We start from the raw sequence: 13709 nt of genomic DNA, 5'->3' as shown, positions 1-13709 counted from the left end.
CATATTGCTCAAACGGGCCCATGGGGCCCATGACCTCCGATTTCTGATATGAAAATTCCTATGGGTCCAACAAAGTCCACTAAACAAGTTCTGTAAGCTTGGTCTCGATCGAGCGGTTGGATGTAAGCCAATCGCTTCGCCTTACACTAGAATCATTTATTCGGAGTATCCGGGACTCCGATTCTCGATCCAAAAGTTCTTACACGATCCTAGAGGTACATAGAACATCATATTTGAAATTAAGATTGGTCAAAAGATATGAACCTATCGAACCCGTATTGCATATTAGGTGCAATATCCGTTCGAATGCCAAACGGTAACCAATTCCACATCTGACATACTGTCATGCTCAGGACAACAAGGGGAATATTTTAGTTTTGAAACCAATCATCGACACCTCGCCGACGTGCCGCCACCTCCGAATCGCCGACCAATACCCATACCAACAGATCAAGAACATCAAGGAGAATAACTTTATACCACTGCTCAAAGATCAATGCGGCTGTTAAAGCCCTCAAACAGCCGGTTTTCTTGCTGAAAACCTTGCAAATTTCCTTCATTCATTTGACGGTTTCTGTTGTGAAATTATTGCAAGTGCACAATTCGTACAAGTAATATAAAAATAAGTAGAGTGTCGTTCCCACGAAGACTGTAATTTCCTATTAACTACCAATTATGATTAATTTAGAATTTATTTGAACAGTTGATTAAGAAGATTGATTGATTTAAGTAAGCTAAAACAATTATGAAAAATAGCAATTTAATTAATGTTGGAAAATCAAGATGATGAGACACTAGAGCATCCGATTTCACCATAACCAATTCCACTTAATTCTTATAGCCAATTAACCCTAACTACTACCCATGTTGACTGTTGGTTTCTCCTAATTCATTCGATATCCCTCTCGGGCTCAACCAAAAGTATTCTTAATTAACAACCCATTCTCTCTCGAGCAACGGATTTAGAAAATCAAGAACCCATTAAGTTCTATGAGAACCTGCAAGAAAACTGCATGAGTCATGTTAGTCCCTCTCGGGCACTCATTCAAGACATGGTATCTATTATAAGAAGCAAACACCAAACATCTCCTCTTGGTCTCCGCTTGGATCATCAAATCAATTAAATATTGGTCAGATGTTCAAAGCCTTAAGAACAATAACAAATACTCAACATGGAATAGTAATCAAAAATTAATATAACTATAAAAATTAAGTATTCATGGTTAGGCTACATCGTAGCCCTAGCAAGGAAAATTAGTTCATGACAAAAGTAAAGATAAACAAGAGAATTGTTGTCATAAAACCGATTTGGCAGATGGACTTGATCTCTGGATTCTCTACAGCAACACAGCGACAACAAATTCTTGGCTCTCTCTCTGATATACTTGTGGGTGTATGAAAGTTGTATATGGGAAGACGATAGAAAATATGATCCTCTGAAGAGATCCTTAGGGTGACCTTATATAGTGTAAAATAACTAAACCCTACTCTTAAAAGGTCTAGAAAAACTCTCCTAAAGCAAAACAAAATCTCAAACAATTAAGGAAACAAACTAGGAAAGAATCCTTCTTTGACTTGGAAACACGTCAGCCAACTTGCATGCATGTTTTGGGGTCGTTTCACTTCCTAGAAAATTCTGGAAAAATATGAGAAACGTAGCTTATCTCTAACATTTCCAAGCATATATTACACGCCACTAGGAAAAATCGGAAAGCTATTCAAAATCTTAAATCTTCCACAGCAGTGCAGTTCTAACGGGATTTCAACTTAGGCTGTCTTGACTTGCAGGTCTGGAGCATTTGGCTTGGTAGAAAATTATGAAACTTTGATACAATGATCTTCAATGTCTTAGCTTTCTTCTACAATTGGCCTTGCACTAAAATTCATTCGAAAAGTTGAAATCCTTCCAAGAGCGCAGAATAGCTGAAAATAAGGAAAGTAAAGTAATAATACTCTTTTAAATTAACTTTCCCTACAAAACCTATATATAAAAGGTATAAAAATATAGGAAATAATACACTTATCAGTTTCGAATTGAAATTAGGTTGGGTCTTTGAGGGGAAGTACAGAGGAGAGGTAGAGGAGTGTTTTGGGACCAACTTGGTGGCCGGTGGTGACCCGAGTTAGCTGGAACAAGCTCTGGAAGTTGTGGCTTCAACAGAGCCGATTTAGGCTTCGGGTTGGCAATAATTTATGAGCTAAACTCGTGTAATCAAGGCTAGAAATTGGTATGGACGTGAAGAGGAAAAAGAGACGAGAATTTTGACACCAAGACTAACCAAAATGGTCGCCTGATGGCGACAAACCTACATATGAGCAGACGGCTGTCGCGAAGAGAGAGAGAAAGTGTCGGGGAGAAAGAGAAATGAGAGAGAGAGAGAGAGAGAGAGAGAGAGAGAGAGAGAGAGAGAGAGAGAGAGAGCTGATCTATTTTAAAACCCAACTTCGAAAAATTTATGATTGTGCCACTGCTCTTTCGTTGACCACAACTTCTTCGTTACAATTCCGATTTGAGCCCACTACGTGTCTACAAACTCATGAGAGCGAGCTTGATGCAATGGTGTCACTTATTTTCCCAAAACACTGTTGGATCAAAAAGTGACTAAAGTGACCCTACCCCTAAGGACAAAATTATAAATTCAGAAATAGAAGTAATTGAATAAAATGAATAAATTTGGTCGGATGTTACAACAGCCATTCAAAATGCAGCTGCAACCCAAAATGATTTGATCCTAGCCTTCATTCCATTCATTCAATCCAAGGTATTAAATATCGGTCGTTTAACAAATATCGAGAGTCCAAAACTCGTAAATTTCAACGAAATATCGATATCGGTAAAAATGAAATAAAAGTCATAGAAATCATTTGAAAAATATGGAAATTTTGAATGAAATTTTGAGATATGTTTATTTAATCATTTATCTACTAATTTAACAAAGAAATTTATAAAACTTACTTTCATAGTGGGCTTGTGTGATTAAGATTACATATAATGTTTGCCAATAAACTTTGTTACTTACAGAATATGCTCACTTATTGTTTAAGAGTATTTTTATTTTATTTTTTATGAATGAATAAGAGAAATTTTGAAATTTTTGTGAGAAAATAATAAGATATTAAGTATTTAAAAACGTAACCAAATAAGAATATTACTTTGGGGTTGAATATTTGTAAGAAAAATTTATTTTTTTGTATGGATTAAGAGGAATAGGGAAATTGTGAGAAAATATAAAATGAGTGGAGCATGTGAAATTTTGATATAAACACTAATTTCATTCAAGTTTATTTATTTCTATGAATAAAAAAGAGCATGTGAAATTTTGATATAAACGGTTTGGGCTGTGCTTGTATTGTTCTTAGTGTGGAAATGAATTTTGTATGAAGAAAGATCTTTTCTAATTGCTGTTACAATAATTGTTACGGGTGTATGGATTTACAAAGGAGTTTAAAAGCAAGAACGTTTCAGAAAATGTTTGGTTATGAGGCCGGAGGCCTGTTTGTTTGTTGGGTGTAACGTACTTTGTGCATGCTGAAGTTTGGTGATTTTAAACTATGATTTTAAACTGTGTTTTTGACAGGTTGAAAATTTTAGTAAAGTCCGTTTTTCAGGGGAGACTCTGTCGAAATTTCGGTAAAAAGTCTTGAGCCTTTTTTCCTTTGTTTTCGGAGAGGAGGATGTTGTCAGTAAGTGGGTCCAGCATCAGTTTGATGTCGGAAAAATCACAGGGTTCATCATAGATTCCGAGGAATTCGGGGTGGGTCTTGTCAGATCAAATATTCTAAGGGACGAAAATCACTCCCACAAGTATAGGTTTATACATTTCCAATTTCAAGTTTGATTCATGATTCATGTTCTTATTCATTATCCTTACCTGTGACAGGACCCGACCCAAATTCCACTTTGGAATTTGAGCCGAACCCTGTGCATGTCCGACACCTGGCGGGTGCTGGGCACAAATGACCAAATTGCCCATCTAAGTAAAAACCAAATTTATTTCAAGATTGACTTTTCCCGAAAATTAGGCAGAGTCTCCCTTGTAAACTGCTTGCTCCCAAAATATTTCCACTTATACAAAAAGCCATATATACATATATCCCAACCATTCAGCATGCAACAACATAAATTCCAGCAATCCAATATCAGAACTAAATGGCCTTAGGCCTTACAACAAACTAATTTAGAAATGTACAGTGGAATGACAGGATCACTGCAGAATATCCTACATAATGGGAAGGACAAGTGGAGAGTGGTGACTGCCCCGTGGAGACGCTCTGGTACACGACTACTGACTGGGGGTTCAAAACATTTAAAAATGTGAGTGGGCAAAAATAAAGTTTTGGAAAATAGAATATGAACATACTAACCCCACTGTTAAAAACATTTAGAAAAACTCAATTATATCAATGTTCTATATTCGTACCAAAATCAACATGCGTATCTATATACATATAATTGATTATGCATTCAATCAAATCATCAAAAACAATTGAAAGCATTGAAAAGTGATAATTTCCTCCCACCTAGGTGTACACATTATATATCCGTCAACTCCTTAATTTTTCCGTTAAATTCCCACATTATCCGTCAATTCCTTGTGTCACTTGAGCGACACATCCTCGCAAGCCTTGGGAACACAAAGTCACTGAAGCCGCAATCCTCGCTAGACTCAGGAGACATTTAGTCAACCTGATTCGCATTCCTCGCTCCGCACAGTCCGAATATCCCTAAGATTCGTGGGGCAACTGTCAAATGCGGGCTGACTCAACTGTAGGCAACTAATATGTCCGTGGACATTATCTTAATCGAAGGCAACAATTTAACCTAAGGCAACATATTATCCGAAGGCAACCTTGGGTACCTATGGTGGTTTTTAAAACAATACATTTTCTATAAAAAAAATTGATAAAACTATTTCTCATTCTATCCTTAAATCCTGTTGCCATTATCCTTCCTACTTTCCAAGCCAATCTTATTTTAACTATAACAAAAAATAACCAAAATTATTCGAGTTAAAATACTTATGCTTGGAAAGCAATAATCATTAATATATTCATTCAAATCAAAGCAATGAAACTTAATTGTATAAAATCATTTTTAAAACAAAAGTCCACTCACTGGACGTCCGAGCTAGCTTGACCCTTTCAGGGTCCCTCCTGCGGGTCTGACGGTCCCCAAGTACCTATTTAAGCCATTAATAAATATTTAATTGATAAAATTGCTCAACATAATTATTTAATCCAAAACCTAGACCCTCGGCTTCTAAAAGTGCGTGTAGACCATTCCTATGCCCACTTATACATCTCCAATAATTAGAATGGTCTAAAAAGACCCAAGACCCGAGACACGACCTCTAATTACCAATCCAAGAGTTCCTATAGGTTCCACACATTTTAATAACCATGTACTGCAAGTTTGGTCCAAATCGAACGGTTGGATTGCTCACAATCGTATGATCAGACGGTTATTGTTTAATTAAACTTCAAATTATTGAATCGGAATATCTGGGTCTCCGATTCACGATCCGCGAAATCATACATGATCCTAGGAGTACCTATATAAACATATATTAAATTGGAGACGATCCAACGGTTCAAACATATCTAACCCGGATAACGCACAAATAGGCGAACTCCGTTTGAGGTTCAAACGATATCCGAATTAACATCCGAGCACATCTACGTACTTGTGACAATAAGGAGATCACATTGGAACACAATGTACCTCAGCTACAGTGCCCATGCTCTGGCAGCGCATGATTGTCCTAAGAGATATTAGCGGCCGAAAAATCTCCAAATCGAGGGCCACCCTTCCACCCACAGCTACTACTCGATGAGTGGAACACTTTCTTCAACTGCGAGAACGTCCAATTTGGACGGCAAGTGGCCGGAAATTCAATCCGAAAACCGGCCAAACATTGGGTTGAAAATCGAGTTACCTAGGCTAGAAATCGAACCAATCCTACCCAACCATCAGCTAGAGCTCGAAAAGTAGGTGAGAAACCATACCTCACTCGTCGGGATTGGTGGCCGGAGGAGAGAAATGGAGAGGTGGGAATTTCGAAAGAAAACCAGGTGGTTTTTGGCAGATTCCAGCGAGCATAGTGGACGGCGATCGCTGGGATTGGTCGAAAAATGACAGAGGAAGGGAGGCGGTTCGAACCGGTCCGGTCTCGTGGCCTGCGGTGAAGCGTGGCGGCAGCGGTGGCTTGGAGAAAAAGGCGATGATGCCTTATTTTTCCAACTAAAATTTGGATGATTTTTCCATTGTGGGTTATAAGTTTCAAAAAAAGGCGATGATGAAGATTTTTTGAATTGATCTATGTAGTTTGCGTGTTCATGCAACATTTTTCTAAAAACCGGGAATGTTGGACACTCTTTTGTTGCATGTCCCATGACCTTGTAAACTTCACAAATATTAAAATTTCTTCACTTGCAACTGAATTAATTCCATGTATCAGTTTAGAGTTCAAATTTTCAACTTCCCTAGCCATTTTCGCTATTTGAGCATCAAGACCGTCTTCCTCTTTAAGCTGATAAATACCATTACTAGAAGCGTTGGTAGAAACTTTGGTTTTCTGGATAGTGATGTCAGAACTGTTGGAAGCTGTCCAAATTTGAGATTTTTCTGTGATTTCATCAAAGAAATCAAAAGCATCATTAGAATCCGTATTCATGAAATTTCCATTGCACATCATTTCAATAAATTGTCTATCTTTAGGCAATAATCCATCATAAAAATGACTTACAATTCTCCATCTTTTAAAACCATGATGTGGGCATGACATTACTAAATCTTTATACCTTTCCCAAGCTTGAGGTAAAGACTAGATTTCATTTTGGGCAAATGTGGTCATTTGTCTTTTCAAAGAATTTGTCTTTTGAATTGAAAAAAACTTCTTGAAAAACTCAGTTTGCATTTCAAGCCATGTTCCAATTGTTCTTGGCCTTAATGAGTAAAGCCAAGTTTTAGCCTTATCTTTTAGTGAGAAAGGAAAAAGTTTAAGTAAAATTGTATTTGACCTACATCCTTGAGTTGAAAAAGTATCACAAACTTCTTCAAATTCTCTTACATGTGAATATGGATTTTCAGACTCCATTCCATGAAAACTTAGTAACAATTGAATCATACCCGGTTTAAAATTAAAATTATTATCATTTATAGGAAAGATAATGCAAGTTGGCACACTTCTTCGAGTAGGATGCAAATAATCGTGCAATGTTCTAACAGGTGGATTATCATAGTGTATATTCCTAGCTTCATTATGGTCATTATGGACACTATGATTATCTTCAATTTGAGGAAATGTTTCATTGTTTTCATTAGTTACAGCCATTTCTGATGATCCAAAGTCAAAAAGAAAATTTTCAAAAACAAAAACAACTTTAGGTTCTAATTGAGGTGTTTCTACAAATCTACCCATTTTATCACGAGTTCTCATACATAAAAAAATATATATATAAAAAATTACATAAAGTAAAATAAATAAATAACAGCAAATTAAATACCAAAAAAAATATATATATATATATATATTAACAATAAGATGAGTTTGGAAAGAGTGTACCAGATGTGAAGAATTTCACATAACCAGCAAACCTCCTACCAAGGGGATCTCTGTACTCTTTGACAAGCCGCTCCCCGGCAACGGCGCCAATTTGTTAGTACCACTTTGCAAAACCCAAGGGAAGGTGTCGTATAGTAGTGTAGCTCGGAAGTCTGAGTGTCGTATCCACAGAGAGCGGTGTAAAGAAAATAACAGAGTTGAAAAAGAACAATTGTGATAGAGAAGTAGATTTAAGCAGGATTTGATTTAAAGAAAATTCAATTAATTAAAACACTAAGGCATTGGGGTTTCACTTTTAACATAAGCATGCAACTCTTAATAATTTGATCCACAAAATATTTTCCATTGTAGTTGTTCAAAATAATTAAAGCTCTTTTAAATTTCCTTTAGAAGTATTCTAAGCATAACTTGTACCATTGGCAACAAACTATCAAAAAATAATCTTCATCAAAATTCTATTAATCTTTAGTAATTCTCTTCTCTTTTAAAAGCATGAAAGTTTTTATTACACAATGGGAAAAACATGATTGAACCAATGAAATAGATTATCAAACATTCATCAATTAATTAAAAAGAAAGCTACAAATTCCATTTGAACAAAAAATTACAAATTCACATTAAAGCTTATGTTTGGAACAAACTAAAAAAAATTACACACTCATATTAAAAGCTTTCTCCCTAGCTAAGGCTAGGGAGTTAGTTTCCCATAAAATAAAACTTAAAATATAAATTTAAAACTAGAAGAATTGGAGGAAGGAGAGAGAGCTCAGCAGTTGTGGAGCTTGGCGTGTATTTTGAAGCTTGAAGACTTCTCTATTTATAGGGCTAAGAGGGAGTAACATCAGGATGGTTTCCAACACCACCATTCCTATTTTAATACAATACCTAACTCCCACTTTATCTTGTCCATGTTGGTATGGTTGCCCATAATTCCATTGTTGAATTTTCTTCCTTTGGCATGGGTTTGGCATGGGTGTGGCACTTCATGCATTCTTTCTCTTCAATTATTTTCTTCTTTTGGCATGAGTTTGGCGTGGGTGTGGCACTTCATGCATTTTTTTCAATTCTTTTCTTCTTTTGGCGTGAGTGCACTTCTTCTTTCATTATCATTGCTCCATGGATATGTTGAAGTTCTTTAATTGGCCACTAGCATATTATCTTTGGGTGGCACACTTCTTGGCATGCAAATTGAGTTGGTTTTCATAGCACACAAGCCTACATAGGAAGTTATTGATCAAAGTTAATAAAATAACATTAAACCAATTTGACCAAATAAAAATATAAATGCATAAGATTATTTAATTACCCATTATAATTTTTTTTTAAATTAAATGCTAAGGGAAATAAACATGTATTATTGTAATATTATCAGTATGCGCCATTGTTGTCATTGTCTACATGAGTAGTATAATGCCTCACGTAAATTTGAGTGATCCTCAATACACTCTTTCCAGCCTTCACTGTCACGAATCACTTATCTTTTAAACATGTCAAGGCATGAGTAATTTATTTAAGAATATTGTTTACCAGTAACTGGCCCAAACCTCTCAAGTGCTATCGCTAAGCATGTTTCATACAACCGTAAAAGTAGGCATGAGATCATCCTCTAAACACTAAACTACTTTCACAGCAGATTTTGAATGCAGGGGTTCTTCTTGAGGGATTCCATAATCACAACTCAACCATTTAGAACCCCAAATTCTCAATCTCTATCTTTATGAATTTTCATAGAAGTTTGGAAGTGAACATGGGATTGTTCTCTAAACATCAAACTAGTTTCACAGTATATTTTACGTGCAAGGACTGTAATTAATCCGATTCCTAGTTTTGAGGGTATTTGATTACAGATTTTAACACAGAATCCACATAATTTTTTATTCTTTATGTGTTAGTAAACGTAGGGGAAGTCATGAATTGGAATTATTCCAATACCCATTCCTAATAAGTAAACATGCCATAACGGAATTCCGTAGATAGGGAAAGGGAAGCGGAAGAGAGTGAGATTATATAAATGAAGATATCCAGGCACCAAACCTTTTAACTGTTGGAAACCAGCGTGTCATTTGGCTATTATTTAGTGTGTCATTTGGCTATTATTTAGCCATGAGAGCCGAAGTTGACAAGCTCCAAACTATCGGCTTTATCCGGGAGGCTACATACCCTTATGGCTAGCGAACTCTGTGATAGTTCGGAAGGCAAAAGGTGGGTGGTGAATGTGCTAAGACTATACCGATCTAAACAATGCCTGTTCGAAGGATAGCTTTCCATTGCCCCGAATCGACAGGTCGTAGACGCCACTGCCGGCCATGATTTGCTCAGCTTCATGGATGCATATTCGGGGTACAATCAGATATTCATGCACCCTGCAAACAGCGAACATGCAACATTTATCACAGACCGTGGACTGTATTGCTATAACGTTATGTCGTTTGGCTTAAAGAATGAAGGGGCAACCTATCATCGGCTTGTCAACCGAATATTTGCTAAACATATTGGCAGCACCATGGAGGTATATACTAATGACATCTGCACAACCTGTCCTTCATGTTTGGCATACTAAAAGATTACCGAATGAAGTTGAACTCGACGAAGTTCGCCTTCGCTGTGTCTTCTGAAAGTTTTTCGGCTTCATGATCAGCCAGAGAGGAATCGAGGTGAACCTCAAAAAAATCAAAGCTATAATCGACATGGAGAGGCCAAGACACAGAAGGACATTCAAAGTATTACCGAACATGTAAACGCCTTAAGCCGTTTCATTTCTAAAGCCACCGATAAGTGTGCACCGTTCTTCAAAGCCTTGAAATGGGGCAAAAAGCGTATCGCATGGACTGCCGAATGTGATAAGGTGTTTCAAGACTTAAAGTACTATATGAGCAAAGCACCATTGTTGTCAAAACCCCTCACATGGGAGGTTCTGTTCCTTTATCTTTCGGTATCCAATACTATCGTCAGCTCTATACTGATACGCAAACTAGAGAAGGCAGAACTGCCAATCTTTTACATCAGTAAAGCACTGCAGAGTGCAGAACTTAGGTATCCTCCCCTTGAACAGCTGGCCCTAGCCCTCGTCATCTCGGCTTTATTTCCAAGCGCACTCAATCACGGTCTTAACCAACCAACCGCTTCGGCAGTGTTCTAGAAACCAAAAACATCTGGCCGATTGGTCAAGTGGGCAATCGAGCTAGGAGAGTTTGACGTGCAATTCAGGCCAGGACTTGCTGGAAAGGCTCGGCTGTCGTCGATTTCATCTCTGAATTAACATCTTCGGTAACACCAGACCCAGCAAATTCACGTACCGATGCCGAATAGCGTGGCGTACTGAGTCCCAAACATTTCAATCCTTCAATCCCTTTATGGATCCTGCATGTCGATGGCTTGGCAAATCAGCAAGAATGTGGAGCCATCTTCGTGTTAACTATGCCAAAATGAGTCAAGATTGAGTACGCCCTCCGTATATGAAGCTCTTTTAGCCGGCCTTCGGCTAGCCAAGAGCATGAGTGCAAAACATATCAGCATTTACAGTGACTCTCAGCTCATAGTGAATCAGATAACAGCAGACTTTGCAGCTAAAGACGCTTCTATGTCAGCTTACCTGTCAGCTACACACGATTTGGTAACATACCCCACATCCCTACCGAGCCATTAACACCGGTTGTAAGCCCGTGGGCTTTTGCCCAGTGGGGACTTGATCTAATTGGCCCGATGCCACAAGGTAAGGGCCAGGTTAACTACGCTGTGGTAGCCGTGGATTACTTCACTAAATGGGTTGAAGCCGAAGCTTTGGCGACCATTACGGCAGCAAGAATGGAAAACTTTGTCTGGACCCACATTTGTTGCCAATTTGGCATCCCTTATGCAATTATCACTGATAATGACAGATAGTTTGATTCGTATCTCTTCAAACAATTATGTACTCGCCTCAAAATCAATCTGTTCTTCGCTTCGCCAACTCACCCCAATCAAACAGTCAAGTCGAAGCGATAAACAAAATCATCAAGAAACTGCTGAAACGGTAGCTCGACAACGCCAAGGGTGCTTGGCCGGAAAAACTTCCTGAAGCACTCTTGGTCATCCGGACATCCTTCCGAACATCCACTAGAGAAACTCCTTTCTCTCTCACCTTTGGATCAGAAGCTGTCGTCCCAGTGGAGATCGGTGAGCCATCCTACATAACAGAAAGCTTTGTACCAGAGGCTAATGAGGCAGTACTTGCACTAAACCTCGACTTGATTGAAGAACGCCGAGCGCAAGCCAACCTTCAGAACGAAGCCTACAAACAACGTGTCTCTCGGTACTACTACTCGAGGGTAAGACTGCGCTCTTTCAAAATTAGGGACTGGGTAATGCGCAAGGTATCTCTGGCAACCAAATATCCAATGGAAGGAACCTTCGGGCCTTCCTGGGAAGGACCTTATGAAGTCATCGGCATCCTCCGATCCGGGACATATCGGCTGAGAGACTCCAAAAGTAAGACCCTCGGTCATTCATGGAACGTCGAGTATTTGAAGTACTACTTCAAGTAAAAGTTCCCTAGCCAAAGGCAGGTTAAAATTGTAAAACAACGAACTACATGTATTCTTGCCTTCGGCAATATTTAATGAAAAAAGCCTTCGGTCCAATTGTTTATTAAGCCTTCGGTCCAATTGTTTATTAAGCCTTCGGTTCAATTGTTCATTAAGCCTTTGGTTTAATTATTTATTTAGCCTTTGGCGAATAAAAGGATACGGTAGAGACCATCACAGATTGACTACCGATGGTCTTGAAACAAAAAGAAACAATTCCCGAATACTTATTTAGCCTTTGGTAAATAAAAAAAACTAAAGGGAACCAGAATTTGTCCATTGCCAACGGTCAAGTCACTTTAGCTTTCAGGCGTCTGAAAATTCTTACAGATTAAAGGTTCACTTCAGCTTTAGCCCTCGACAATATAGTTTTTTATTAGCCCTCGACTATAAAACGGTCGAAGTCTAAACCTACTAATCGTATCTTCACTTACATTTTTATCCTAAAAAGAATATCTTGATTACTTGTCATCAAGAGACGTGTTAGCCATCGGCAGCAGTTAGGAAATCAGTAATGTGCACTGTCAAAACTTATTAGCTTTCGGCAGTAACCAAAAAATAAAAACAAAGAAGAGCGTGTTTTGGAAAAACAAACTGAATATATTAAAAAGATGCCCTCGGCATCAGGATGTTCAAAAATATCGCCTTATGGCGAGTACAACAAAAAGCTAGATCAGATGGCTCTCTGGCATCAAGGACGCTGTAATGGCCTTCAGCTTCAGCCTTGGCTTCAAGGCCCAATTCGGGAGGAGCGTCTTCACCCGCGTAATCCTCAATCATCTCCTCTGTAATCCTATCCGACAGAGGTGGGGGATTAGCAGAGAAGTTAAGGTTCAGCTTTTGACCTGGGTTGAAGCACTTGAAACGGTAGATCAGGTCCATCATCTCTGTACTCACCTCCTTATGCAAAAAGGCGGTAAAGTCTTCAGACGAACGGTACTGAGCCACCACTTCCCGAACGACGATTTGAATCTCGGCCGCTCTAGACCGTTCGTCCTCCTCCAAGACCACCCTAGTCGTTTCCAAGGCACTTCTCATTTCGCTAGGCTTCTCCACGGATGCCTTCAATTGCTGTTCGAGAGCTGCCTTATCTTTGAGGAGGTTGGCATGATCCTGTAGTACCTTGCTTACCTCGGCTACCTTGGAGCGACCTCCGTCATAGGCACACTTGGCACGCTCGGCAGCATTAATGGCTCTCCTCATACACATCCACATGTCCATGGATGCCTGCAAAAGTCACATCGTCAGGAACCAAAGATATTCACATGCCTCGGCAGATAAAAGAAAGGACAAAACTTACCGATGCTTGCAGACGGAAGGCGCGGCCGGCTTCCTCCCGAAGGCCCTTCTTCGGCAGCTGGTCGATTTTAGCCAACTCCATTTGCGAACCAATGATCATATGGTTCGCAAACTGGACAGTCTTTGGAGGGTAGGCGAAGGTGACCAGATCCACTGCTTCGTCGTCTTCGTCCTCGACGACGAAGATAGCCCTGTCATGCCCCGGCACTCTGGCCCTCTTCGGCCCAGTAAGATCCTCCATTTAACTGAATCTGGAATTAGGAACTGAGCTCGATATTTTGAT

Source organism: Prunus persica, chromosome G6 (assembly GCF_000346465.2).
Source record: "Prunus persica cultivar Lovell chromosome G6, Prunus_persica_NCBIv2, whole genome shotgun sequence".
In the NCBI taxonomy this organism is placed as follows: Eukaryota; Viridiplantae; Streptophyta; class Magnoliopsida; order Rosales; family Rosaceae; genus Prunus; species Prunus persica.
This window is presented reverse-complemented; position numbering follows the sequence as displayed.